Genomic DNA, 12,305 nt, shown 5'->3' with positions numbered 1-12,305 from the left:
AGTTAATGAATTGCTTTGGTGTGTTACAGAGATGTCATGTTAAACAAGCCGTGCCCGATCATCGATTGGAAACATACTGTACATTGCCTCAAACTGATCATGTTACTTAATGTCTAATATACATGTCTGAAGAATAGTTGATAAATACGTCTTCTCGAAAACAGAATTTAACAAAGAAAACATCAATGTATTGATAATTGTAATCGTGAATCAAGCTGTCAAAATTATATCTGACCCAACTCACAATCAGGCCGCCGCTACAACGTTTCAATTGTGAAAACTAAGAGAGCCCGTACATCCTTTATTCCAAGTACCATATCTCTCTTAAACAAATGTGAAGATACCTAAACCAATGAATTTATGTAAATATGTTTTGTATCTCTCTGATGTGTCAGTAGTTCTGCTGATGTAATACAAATTCCTGGAAAGTCATTCTATTCTATTCTATTCTATTCTATTCTATTCTATTCTATTCTATTCTATTCTATTCTATTCTATTCTATTCTATTCTAACATACTCGTACAATAAGCTAAAGAATTGCTTTGTTGTTCCAAATTGGACAAGAAAATGATTGATCATTGTGTGTCTGAAGCATTTTTTTGTTTCAGTGAAATTGAATAAAAACTCATACCTGAATTAAGATGAATATTAGAAGTATGTAAATGCGTCCTATTTGGAAACATGCTTCATTACGGCTAAGTATTGATTGAAAATCACAAGCACAGTATCTGAACATGTTACTTAGTGTCTAATATACAAGTCTGAAAACTAATTGATCAATACGTCTTCTCGAAAACAGGATCTCTCTCAGACGTGGAAACATCAATGTATTGATAACATACAATGGGCTAAAGGATTGCTTTGTTGTTCAAACAAACCAATTTGTACAAGAACATGTTTGATCATTGTATGTCTGACACATTTTGACCCTCTTGGCTGGGATGCCAACATATTTCTGTTTCAGTGAAACTGAGTAGGAAACCTCATATATGAACTGAGACGATAATTAGAACTGTGTAAATGTTTACTATGGGCAAACATGCTTGAATACGGCTAGGTGATACGATGGAAAATCTCCACCGCAGAGTCCGTCAATTAGATGAACAAGACGATGTGACAAGTTTTCCTTTTCGACTTCAGTTATAGTGAGCAGTTATGTATACCGGTGTCAATGTTTCAACTAAATTGTCAATCACACCTTCCGTTTAACAAGGTACATGCCACTTGCATAGTTTCAAGCCTGTCCATAAATTGTACAGAATTATATTAAGGAGAACACACAAAAAATCATTTAAACATGAATCGTCCTTTGGAAGCGTTGACATAGCTGAACAGGAAATTTGGTGATATGAAAAAGTCAATATCGATGGCATTACATTATTCCATTTTCATTTTCCACCATACAAGTAACGCGTCTTGGTAATCAATGATGCTTTGTTCACTCGAGCCCTCTGTATCCTGTCTACTCTGTGTACAAGCCTTCAAAGATGTATTTCCTTCAAAATTAAGTGGGTAAAGAATGAAGACGATGACAAGGACATGCTATCAAAGGATCAATTTTGGCATAAATACGACATGCATGAATTTTCAGTATTGACAAAAGAACGTATTTCTGATCATGACTACACAAAGATGAAACGAGAAAACACATGACTTTGTTCGCTGTGCATTATGTCAAGATTGTTGTTTGGGTAAGAATGATGAAACGGTTTTTTCTTTCCGAAAATACCGTATTGAAATTGAACTGTTAGAAATTTAATATACCAATAATGTGCAAATACCTTGATTCCTACAGTCAGTACTGCGAAGTTCCATCATATATGCCGTCCATATATATGGGATCATTAGTGGCTAAAGGACGATCAGAGGCAAATGTCTATAATTACATGTCTATAATTGCTTATTTCGCATTGAATTATCTGAAAATGTGTTAGTTAGTGAGACGGAATTAGGCATCGTCCTGTAAGGGCTTATTGGACATATGTAACGTATGGGTGCCCGTGTGTTGCTTGCGCATTTAGGGATTAATGCCAGTTTTATCATGCTATCACACTCATAAACCACACATCATTTCAACATTGATACCCTCATATACCATGCCACAGTTTAATATTGATACCCAACTCAGACACAGTACAGTGGATCCGGGTCGTCCAGTCGTTGATCATCTTCTTCATGCTAAGCGCCTGTCAGGGTAACAAGAGGTACCATCATTTACCGTATTGTGGTATGCACGCAGCTTGGGATCAAAGCATTCAGACATTCTATGCTCAAGACCACAAGGCAGAACACCTGGACGGTCACAAATATGTAAAGATATTCGAAATAATCCATACATTATGTGTCTAAAAAGACCATCATAATACTATCCAATACCTGCCAGACACTTCACACTATTATTACATAAGCCCATCTGAACAACACATGCGGCATTTTGCACACTGTAAATACAAAAGATGTTTTGCTGAATCACCGATAATCATGATCGGAGTCTTACTTTACAGTGTTAGTAATGTACATAAACAACACTGAAACATTGTCATGGACTATATTTACCCGTGCAACCTTCTACATTTTAACTTTTGATTCCGCACTTACGTTTGCACAGGCCATCAATGACATCGCTCAAATAATGCTTGCTGATGCCCCAAACAGTGTGAAAGATGTGCAGCCACAGAGGAAATAAACTGTATGGAATGAGCGGTAATAGATACGTTGTACCAAACTTGAAGATACTAGTCCATATTCTGTTCACTCAACGTGTGACATCATGATCGTGAATTGACTGAAAGGTGTGCCACATTGTAGTTACTGTGGGCATCTTCTCTACAATCTTTCCTTCGTTATAGAGATCTATATTTCCTGCCCCATTATCTTAATGTTTCAATTTGATGTCTGATAAGGTTTGCTAAAAAGGGGAAACACTTGAAGTCAAATGTTAGCTGTTTAATGGCCTCTGTATAATTTTAATGATTAATTGCTATACATGCGCGCTGTAGCAAAAGAAACTAACATGATGAAATGACGGCCTCGTGAGATTCCGAATCCCTAGCCTGCATATGAGCAATACATCACATTGACAAGGGAGTTGATGGTGCTTGTGATAAGCGAACTGAATTACGTCCACCATTAAGACTCATCTAGATGAGAAAACTGCTGCAGTGGCTCCTGAAGCGTCTGTGTAATCAGTATCCTGTCTGCGATAAAACATGTCTGGCAATTCTTCGTGAGGGGAAATTGTATTACCTTTCAGTAGACGTTTTGTATATATTGCCTCATTAAATACGTTGCAATTCTGTCATAAGCATCTGTAGAAAATACACATCACAAGGATCTGTTTCGAATAGTTCTCGGAAACCTTAATAAATAGCGATCCATCTTAATAGACAGTGATGCATCTGGTAATCAGCACACACATGTACACATGGGCACAAACAACATGATAGTATCCACCTGTACTCAATAGTGATGGTCATTAACAGTAGGCATATCGCCATACACAGCAGAGACATGAACATACCAAACAGACATGTGGCCATACACAGTAGAGACATGAACATACCAAACAGACATGTGGCCATACACAGTAGAGACATGAACATACCAAACAGACATGTGGCCACACACAGTAGGCATATCACCATACACAGCAGGGCCGTGAACGTACAAAACAGACATGTGGATACACACAGTAGGCGTATCGCCATACACAGCAGGACATGCCGTGAACGTACACAGCAGATATCACCATACACGGTACAGACATGGGATACACATATCGCCATACACAGTAGGCATATCGCCATGTGGCCCACACAGCAGGCATTTCGCCATTGAACATGTACATGCCAAACAGACATGTGGAACATGGATACACACAGTAGGCATATCGCCATACACAGCAGGGCCGTGAACGTACAAAACAGACATGTGGATACACACAGTAGGCACATATCGCCACACACAGCAGGGGCATATCGAACGTACAACGTACAAAACAGACATGTGGATACACACAGTAGGCATATCGCCATACACAGCAGGGCCGTGAACGTACAAAAAAACAGACATGTGGATACACACAGTAGGCATATCGCCATACACAGCAGGGCCGTGAACGTACAAAACAGACATGTGGATACACACAGTAGGCATATCACCATACACAGCAGGGCCGTGAACGTACAAAACAGACATGTGGATACACACAGTAGGCATATCACCATACACAGCAGGGCCGTGAACGTACAAAAAAACAGACATGTGGATACACACAGTAGGCATATCGCCATACACAGCAGGGCCGTGAACGTACAAAACAGACATGTGGATACACACAGCATATCATACACAGCAGGGCCGTGAACGTACAAAACAGACATGTGGATACACACAGTAGGCATATCACCATACACAGCAGGGCCGTGAACGTACAAAACAGACATGTGGATACACACAGTAGGCATATCACCATACACAGCAGGGCCGTGAACGTACAAAACAGACATGTGGATACACACAGTAAGCATATCACCATACACAGTAGAGACATGAACATACCAGACAGACATGTGGATACACACAGTAGGCATATCACCATACACTGTAGAGTAAACATGATAATATACCAACAACAGCAACAGAATCAAATAGCCATTCGCCGAAGAACATGAAGCGAATATATATTACAATCTCTACACACAATAGAGAAGGCATGAACAGTGTATAACACGACTAACTTGTTTCGACTTAAACCCAGTGATATCCCAGCTATATGACACTGGGCCCGGTTCCATCAGAAAACGGTCGTAGCACCGATGATCGTAACTCCCATACTTTAACATAGATTACAACAGTCGTAGCGCTACGATCGGTTTGATATAGGGCTCCTTTCACGAAGCAACCTTTACTATATATTATTAACTCCCATTCTTAACACTGCACTAAGGTTACCTTAGTGACTTACGATCACCTTATTGCGTTGTGAAAGGAGGCCCTGGTCTGTAAATATTCGTGTCTGAATCAAACAAATTTGATTAGCATCGATCCACGCAAACGTTATGCAATCTGTCGTCCCAATCCATTTACTAGAACATAATCTCAAGGATACGTTGTTAATGACAATTCCAAACCACAATTCAACACTTTTGCATAAACACATAACTGTAAGGCTAAATGTATTCAATCTTAGGTAATCAGTCTTTACCTATCATACAACAACGTTGTGCTCCTGATTCTGAGGACAGTCTGGGGACTCACAGTCTGACGTCGTCAACGTCTATTTCAGTCTACGATCGAAGGACAGGCATAGTCCTCTTATATATATCGTTCAACCTACTGGATGTGCTCCGGTGACCTTACAATGCTACTGAATGGATGCTATCACATCTGTTGTACATCAACAGAGAAATCAATCAAGAATCCCTCCTGCAAAGACCAGGGTGGGGATCATCCCTGTGACATATGGGTATCATTTCACATGGTACTTCAAGGGGAATGTGTACATATCTATTTGGTGATGCGTAACTCTAATGCCATCGTAAACCTATTTATCATTATATGTGATCCAGCGGAAGTGTATACAATACAGAGATTTGTTACTCTAACAGCCAGTGCGATGGAAATAAGCACTTATGATCAGTACAAAGAATTTTTGATCACATATCTTCAAACACAGCATTCATTCACAACTCCAGTTGTTTCTTCAATAACGAGCATCCGTGAAGCGAATGCTGAAAAACCCATACAACGCAACCCTTGCGATTACGATTCATATAGATCACCAACACCATATTACTGATGGCATTCGTACGTCGATTATTCACGAACAGACGTACTAATCAAAACAATTTGAGGAAAAGCTCAAAAGAAGATAACTTTTAGCACACAAAGGCATATCGGTATTAATATCGTGTATTAAGAAGGACGAAGAAATGAGTCTGGTATTTTGAAGATTGATAAGATTCTTTTAAAAACTAATCATTGTGCTGATCATGCCAAATGAAAATTTATCACAGAAGATGAAATGTGAAGCGCCATGCCACTGTTACACTTTAATCGCTTTTACAACGAGCCAGTCTGGCGATAAATTGATTACCACGTCTTTTGAATACATCATTCCTCTTAGACGCAGAGCCATCAAAACATTGATACATTGAATAGGCTTATAGACACACTTGGTTGTTCAAACAATGAAACTTCTGCACAGAAAGTTTTACCATTCGTCGATTATCATGCCAAACCTTTCGTCCACAGAAGCAGAAGCTTCACACAAGTAAACCTAAAATAAACAAGTGAAAAGCGTTTGGAACAAAGACCGAAGATTTGCTCAAGAGTAAGTATAACGCAGTGTTTGAAAGAGCTGGGAGCTAATGATCAGTCCTGAATAACGGCACAATGTGCAGTGTGCAGCCTTATATATCAGTTCATTGTTTGAGCTATGTTCCAAATGTACAAAACATTTAGAAATAAAACCCCTTTCCACATCCATAGGAAATCTATGCGAAACGAAGAGTCAATTGAACGGTGTATACATATCATGAGCATCTGCTTACAAATCACTGTCTAATACAGATGTTGGCTAAAAGGTGAGCTTCCTGTTGGTGGACACTATCATAAAATATGCAAAGGCGATTCACCTGAAACTGTTACTGGAAATACGGTACAAGAATATGGAAGAGCCACATTAGGAAATGCCCTCTTCATGTCCAGGTTTACTGATGCCTGCAGTGTTGTAACCTTGATCAAGCAAATTATGGCCAAGAATTTTATGACGGTCTTTGAAATCTTGGTCAAAGGACTGTGCTTGAGTGTACCCCAAAAATGTGAAACGTAAGACCGAGGCGGTGGAAATATTGCTCGATATAAAGGCAAGTTAATTATTGGAACGTTTGAAATTATCCGTCAAACCTCCATACAATCTAATGGAGATTTTTGTCACTTTGAATCTTTATCTAAATATGGAACAGATGAGGTGGCCTCACTTGGCCTCCTTTTAACTTGGGTAACTCAGTGGATGTGAAAACCGCTTCATTTAGGGCAACGTGTTGCTTTTAATGGCCAATAGTCAGCCAAGCAACTTAACAACTTGGTCACCATGTTAGCGGCACACGTGGCTGACCTTTCAGTCCAGCCTCTTACATTCAAACTTTGGACGACTAAATGTTGTTTCATCTGCTTGTTCAAAACCCATGATTTCTTCATCCCAAAAAGGAATTTCACTGTAAAGAGGATCCCAATGAGAAGAACATTTTTCACAAATATTCCTTCTGTTTGCCATCCGCATCTTGAAAACGTTCTGTTACATTTATGTGTATGTCCAAGTAAAGAATGAAACGTAACATAATTGATTCCTCACAGGAAATTACCCATACCTTGTGCTCCCTTTCGATAATGCTCTCTATCTCTCCGGAGTCTCAAAATACCTTTTAAGAGCAAATTTCAGATACAGCACAACGATAGGGATCCCATTCTTCCAGTTATAAACACGGATTAGGCAAAGCTATATTGGCCTGGTCAAAACGATTAAATTTTACATACGAGCTGACACATTTAATTCATTGAAATTGTGTGATATTTCTGATTTACTACTCAGTCGTAACCTGTTACGACATCACTAAGTCATAAGTGTTATAAGCGATAGTAAGGGAATCATTTCTGCTTCTGGCTCGTTGACTCAACATCCAAAGTGACTGTAATACTGTAACAATTCAAGTATAACCTGTGTAACGTATACATCTATTGCCACTGCTTAATTATCAAGAGTAGGATATGCCAACTGCAGCAGTAGTAGTCCACATATCTGACTGCTGGCCTCCAGAGAAACAGCCTGCCAGTACACGAGAAATATATCTCACCCCCAGGAAGATAGAAATTGTGTTGGTGATGGAGAGCGCGTCGAGATTTGATTGGGAATCGAGAAGCTCCTGGGAGGGACATGCAAACGCTTGCCCTCATCAGACATGTCGTTAGTACCAGCTTGTCTCGAGGGATACGTGATATACATGATATATTTGTAATATCAGACACGTTCGACATTTGTCACTTAAATGAGTCGGTGATGTGTAAGGGACTGTGTCGTGAGGTACGATCATCAACTCCTCTCTGACGAATGCTCTCGGCGGTCCGTCTTTCAAGTAGTACAAGTTCGGTTCGCCATCTTTGATGTCGACAAGGTCTACGTTGTACGTTTTCATGGACCATATCGGATCGGTGGCGCGTTTTCTGCTGTCTCCCTTGTATTCTCCCGGCTGGTACAAGTACCTAACGCTGACCCGGTCCGGTAATGTTTTCTCTGTTTTATCGCGACGTGCTGCTGCCGACGACGATTCGACAGATTTCATTTTGATGGCTTTGACGGGTCTCTTGCCCACGAGTCTGGTGACTTCGTTGTTGATGGCATCCACCACTCGCGGTAAGCGTACGACCCATTCCGTGTTTCTGTTTCCGGGATCCATTAAATCCTGCGAGTATTGGTGCGAGAACAGGCGTTCGGCTAGGGTGCGATTGAATCTCTCAACTACGGCTTGGCTACGGTGAGCACCCGCTATACCTCGTCTCACTTGGACTTTGTGCTTGGCCAGCAGCTGTGACACGGCTCCCATGAACTCGCGTCCGGGATCGACTTGCAATACGGTAGGCCATGTCAAGCGACTGCGTTTGTATATGCGTTCAAAGGCTTTGGCGACTTCGTTCGAATCTTTCGTTGTGAACGGTTCGGCTTCCTTGTAGCGACTGGCGACGTCGACGACGGTCAGGGCGTACTTGTAGGTTTTTCGCCTCACCCTGTCGTGAGGGAGAAACAGGAGGTCGGCTTGTTTTTTAAGCCAGGCTTTGGCTTTCTCTTCCGAGACTCGAGCGGCTTTGGCAAGTTTCGGGATGGCGTCCGCGCCTTTCCAGTACCCTCGCGGGCTGTAATAAATTTTCTCCATGATATGTGTACGCATGTGTGCGTAAGCGTTCAATTATTCGATACGCGTTTGTGCCCGTACGCGTAAGTGGTGACTCCGTCGTTGGCGATCCATCGTTTCGTGTCCATGGGAGACAGCGAGGTCTTGTTGATTCTCAGTCCGTATATCCTGTGTCCGTCGCTTCTCAGCATGTTCATTTGGTGTTTGAACGTTTTATTCTTGAACAGGGCTTCCTTGAATCTGGCGTGCTTGATGTGTTTTTTCACAACGTGTTTTTTCACGCCTTTTGCCTTTCGGATTTCATCGTCGTCGGCTTTCTTGATGGAATACATCTTGGGTCTCAAGCCGACGTACTCGGCGATCGGCGTGCCCGCGCATTCGTCCTTCATCTTGCCGAGCACTTTTTTGTTGACTTGTCTGTGCATAGGGTGATCTTTAGGGTAGTCGCTGGTGCCGTACAGGTGCATGTGTTTCTTCATGTCCTCGTACACGTCCTCGGTGTGTAAAAATAACAGAACAAACTGACAGAACAGTACCCAAATCATTAACCCGAGTTTCTAAGTATGACGTAATGTTACGTGTATGCGTTAAATCCTTATTTCATAACCCAAGAGACATACTTAGGCAGAGAAACAGCGCGCACATGTCGTGAAGTTGTTACTCCCTTTCACGCTGATAGTCAAAATGTATGAGAAAGGTAAACTAAAGCCACTAGCTAATGGGTATTCAGCCTTTTTTCAACACTTACAAAAGTGAACGTCTGTCTCCGCGTTCCTAAACAGTCTATCTTTGCAGTACCAGCTGGCTGGTGACGGACACGCCCTTCCTGAGACGATGTGGTAAATTTCAGTCGTATTACATATTTGAGTGATTGAGTGAGTGAAGGCAGATATACGTCTCAATCGATATTATTCGAGCTTTTGGCCACCTGCCATTCTATAATAAGGGTCAGGGAAATGTGAGGTTGACAGCACGAACAAAAATTATTAACGGGTGACCAAGTCATTAAGCGTCTCAATTCGATGTCTCTTGGGGATGCCAGAAATCTCTGGTCATGGGTTCGATTTCCGGGCAAAATATATACTTATGTCCGTTACTCAGTAACCTTTGACTGACTACTGACATTCACTAGTTTAATCGCTTGTAGGAAAGTCCTAAGTTTCGGTTTTATGTATATAATTTTTGTGAATGTTTGTAACAGTTAATCAAATAACGCCAACAGAGAGGACCTAATTCATGATGAATCTTTATACATCTAATCCTACATGTATGACACACATTGCACGATACGGCATTACAAGCTTACCCTTCCGTGAACTGGTGTCATCGCTGATTGTCAGAGACTCATTCATATCAGTTTCAACTCTCATAGGGAGGCTAAGAACCACCAACACTGAAGTCACTTGAAACTCACTCATTTCAAAGTGGTGTCTCATATAAACGCCAAGCTGATTCAAGGGATAAGGGTTGGTTCTTTCACTGTTATTATCATTTTGCATATCGTTTAATTCTCTGTTGTTTCAAGGTTTAGTATAATCGGATAATTCAAGATGCCAGATATAAACTTTCAGGAAGTATTGGTGGCTGTTCATGAAAAAGTGGGGTTGTTCTCGATGCCCAAGTCGCAAAGAGAACGCAATCAAGTGACAGGTAGGCGAGGTTCTAAAACGATGGTGCTGGTGCGAACAAGTCGGTAAATTGATCTGGCAGCAAGTTACTAACCCACAAATAATTGGTGAGATATATTGGTCTGAACTTCTCCAGAAAGTTGTCATATTTATATGAATGTTACAGAAGTCATGTCCAATACAGACGCATCGTGGATTGGAAAAATATAACACGCTTGCCCAGAACTGAACATGTTACAAAATTTCCAATCTAAAGTCTGGAGACTAATTGATCAATACGTCTTAGCAAAAACAGGATCTCTCTCAGAGAAGGTTAATGGCATAAAATGAGCTAAACAAACCAATTTGGATAAGAAAATGATTGATCATTGTATGTCTGAAGCATTTTGACCATCCGCAAAGATGACAACATTATTTTTCTGTTTCAGTAAAATTGAATAAGAAACCTTATACATGTACGTTGATTTTAGACGATAATTATAGTGTGCAAAAGTGCACTATGGTAAAACATGCTTGAATTTCATCTATAAACGAGGGCGGTGGGTAGCCTAGTGGTTAAAGCGTTCGCTCGTCAAGCTGAAAACCCGGGTTCGATTCCCCACATGGGTGGAATGTGTGAAGCCCATTTCTGGTGTCCCTCGTCGTGATATTGCTGGAATATTGCTGAAAGCGGCGCAAAACCAAACTCACTAAGTTACTCCAGAAACGTCTCCTTTATGACAGTTCAGAGTCGGACGCCGAAACATGTAGGAGCGGGAATTCAGAAGACACCTCTGTCGCTGAGAGAACACAAGAAAATAACCAGCAAGTCAGATACGATGCCAGTGGTGGGCACGTCTAATCGGATATTAATGTACCATTTACTAGCAGACATAGTACCGTATCGTCCAGTTAATGAATTGGTTTAGTGTGTTACAGGGATGCTGTCATGTTAAAAAGACATGCCCGAAACAGATACATCATCGATTGGAAAATACTATACATTGCCTCAAACTAAACATGTAACTTTAATGTCTAATATACATGTCTGAAGACTAGTTGATAAATACGTCTTCTCGAAAATAGAATCTCCCTAAGAAAACATATAAAATGTATTGATAACATACAATGAGCTAAAATAATAAGGGTCAGGGAAATCTGAGGTTGACAGCATGAACAAAAATTCATTAACGGGTGACCAAGTCATTAAGCGTCTCAATTCGATGTCTCTTGGGGATGCCAGAAATCTCTGGTCATGGGTTCGATTTCCGGGCAAAATATATACTTATGTCCGTTACTCAGTAACCTTTGACTGACTACTGACATTCACTAGTTTAATCGCTTGTAGGAAAGTCCTAAGTTTCGGTTTCATGTATATAATTTTTGTGAATGTTTGTAACAGTTAATCAAATAACGCCAACAGAGAGGACCTAATTCATGATGAATCTTTATACATCTAATCCTACATGTATGCCACACATTGCACGATACGGCATTACAAGCTTACCCTTCCGTGAACTGGTGTCATCGCTGATTGTCAGAGACTCATTCATATCAGTTTCAACTCTCATAGGGAGGCTAAGAACACCAACACTGAAGTCACTTGAAACTCACTCATTTCAAAGTGGTCTCTCATATAAACGCCAAGCTGATTCAAGGGATAAGGGTTGGTTCTTTAACTGTTATTTTTATTTTGCCAATGTTACTCACTTTGCATATTGATTAATTTTCTGTTGTTTCAAGGTTTAGAATAAGCGGATAAGTCAAGATGCCAGATATAAACTTTTA

General features: G+C 40.6%; 1 long non-coding RNA gene across 1 annotated transcript; it reads right to left on the bottom strand.

The window, feature by feature from the left end:
* Positions 1-327: 327 nt before the first annotated feature.
* LOC124289755 lies at positions 328-11,844 on the bottom strand. The gene is made up of 3 exons (XR_006901752.1): positions 11,835-11,844; positions 9,527-9,529; positions 328-464 (listed from the first exon to the last, which is right to left on the bottom strand). It is a non-coding gene; the product is annotated as an uncharacterized LOC124289755 (long non-coding RNA).
* Between the last annotated feature and the right edge of the window lie 461 nt (positions 11,845-12,305).

This window comes from Haliotis rubra, unplaced genomic scaffold (genome assembly GCF_003918875.1).
Source record: "Haliotis rubra isolate DU_JTF1 unplaced genomic scaffold, ASM391887v1 Scf449, whole genome shotgun sequence".
NCBI classification, from domain to species: domain Eukaryota; kingdom Metazoa; phylum Mollusca; class Gastropoda; order Lepetellida; family Haliotidae; genus Haliotis; species Haliotis rubra.
This window is presented reverse-complemented; position numbering and strand designations above follow the sequence as displayed.